The sequence below is a fragment of the Dipodomys spectabilis genome, unplaced genomic scaffold (genome assembly GCF_019054845.1).
Source record: "Dipodomys spectabilis isolate Male_0828 unplaced genomic scaffold, ASM1905484v1 ptg000322l, whole genome shotgun sequence".
NCBI lineage: Eukaryota > Metazoa > Chordata > Mammalia > Rodentia > Heteromyidae > Dipodomys > Dipodomys spectabilis.
In genome coordinates this window covers 116,428-118,733 of record NW_024870999.1, presented here as the reverse complement: position 1 = coordinate 118,733, position 2,306 = coordinate 116,428, and positions in this window count along the sequence as shown.

Here is a 2,306-nt window from a genome sequence, read left to right as displayed (position 1 = left end):
TGAAGTGTATGAATACTTACGTAACAGTAGTGTGCAGGTTCCATGTCTCTGAATTTTCATTGCCCTGCGTGCTCAGGATGTTGTCCTAGGAGGGATCTGGAGACTTGTGCAAACAGTGTGATACTCTGCCCAACATGGTGGCACACTGGGATTCTGTCTCAAATTAAAACAACAACAACAACAACAAAAAAAAAACACAACAAAAATGCAAAGGTAAGAGCCGGGTGCTGGTGGCTCAAGCTTGTATTACTAGCTACTCAGGAAGCTGAGATCTGAGAATTGCAGTTCAAAGCCAGCCTGGGCAGGAAAGTCCATGAGACTTATCTCCAATAAACCACCAGAAAACGGGAAGTGGTGCTGGTAGAGTGCTCACCTTGAGCTGGAGTTCAGGGGCAGTGCCCAGGCCCACAGTTCAAGCACACGACTGACAAAACAAAAAAAAGTAAGGAGGTATGGCTCAAGTGATAGAGTACTTACCTAGCATGCTTGAGGTCCTGGGTTCAAGTATTGCAAAAAAAAATGTGGCCATTTCCATTAAAAGCCATTCTTTTGACAATTATCATGGATACCAGGAAACAGCTAAATGTATTCACAGTAACACACGTACCTGCACCATGGCCCCATTTTGTAGCTGATGGAAGGAAGCCCCAGGATGGAAGCCACCTGTATGGAAGAATTTGGTCTGAGGGGCTGTGTACTGACCCACTTGGTCCTGCTCCTTTTTAAATTTTATTTTTAACTACTTGGTTGTTGTTTTAGAGGTGATATACAGTGGGGTAACCTTTACCTTTATCAGGCAGTAAGTATATTTCCTTCCTTTTGCATAATAACACCTGTTGCCTCATTCTGTCCCATTCCCTCCCTCCCATCTCTGCCCACAAGTTGCCTGGTTCATTTTTTTTTTTTTAATTTTATTTTATTTGAGAACATACTGTACAGAGGGGTTACAATTACATGGGCAGGATAATGCATACATTTCTTACCAAGCATTGCAGCCTCCTCCTTTGTTTACCCTTCACCTCCCTTCCCAGCCTCCCCCCTCCCTCCTGCCCAATCATACCCCACCTCCCCCCCCCCACCACACCGACATTGTAAAGCTGGTTTTGACATGACATTTTGTACTTCTCATTGTTGCAACAGGTCCACCTGAATCCTTAAACGACTTGTTTGTCCCCGTCTCCTCCACATGTTATACTGACATCAAATATAGTGAAAGCGGGGTTACACTGTGGGGGAGGGTGCCTGGTTCATTTTTATCCATGTCTAGTATAGTCATTGGGTTCCCCTGCTGCACTTTTTCTCCTGGTTTCCACTGATTCTGTGTCCTCCCTCGACCTTTTTTTAGATGTGCATGTGTACACTGTATATAAGGTAAAGAACGCTGGTGGTTCATGCCTGTAATCCTGCTCAGGAGGCTGAGAACTGAGGATCACAGTTCAAAGCCAGCTCAGACAGGAAAGTCTGTGAGACTTTTATCTCCAGTTACCACCAGAAAACTGGAAGTGGCATTGTGGCTCAAGTGGTAGACCACTTGCCTTGAGCTGAAGCGCTGAGGATAGCACCCAGGCCCAGAGCCCAAGTCCCATGACCGAACAAAAAGAGAGTAATCAGAAAATGAAAAGAAATTATCGGCCTTTCCCCCCTTATCTTTCGAGTTCCTTTCAGTATGTATATTATTTTATATACATATCAAGAGGTGCTTGGGTGTTACTACTTGGCAATTTTCTCCTAAGACTCTCCTCTTTTGCTCTCACTATATGGGAGTGTTTAGAATCCTGTATAACTTGTCATATCCGGTTGTGTTTTAAAATCGAACTTTGTATATCATGGAGAAAAGGTCACTCTGATATTGGCTTACCTCACTCAACATGATTTGTTCTAGTTCCATCCATTTTCCTGTGAATGACATTATTTTATCCTATTTATCTATTTATTTACTTATTTAATTGGTTGTGGGGCTTGAACTCTGGGCCTAGGGGCTGTCCCTGAGCTCTTTAGCTCAAGGTTAGAACTCTAAAACTTGAGCCACAGTGCCACTTCTGGTTTTCTGGTGGTTTATTGGAGATAAGAGTCTCATAGACTTTCTTGCCCAGACTGGCTTTGAACCGTGATCCTCAGATCTCAGCCTCCGGAGTAGCTAGGATTACAGCTGTGAGCCACCGGCCCTGGGCTTTTTGGTCTGTCTTGGGGTTTGAATTCGGGACCTGGGCGCTCTCCCTGAGCTCTTCAGCTCAAGGCCAGAGCTCAACCACTTGAGCCACTGTGGCACTTCTGGTTTTCTGAGTGGTTAATTGGAGATAAAAGTC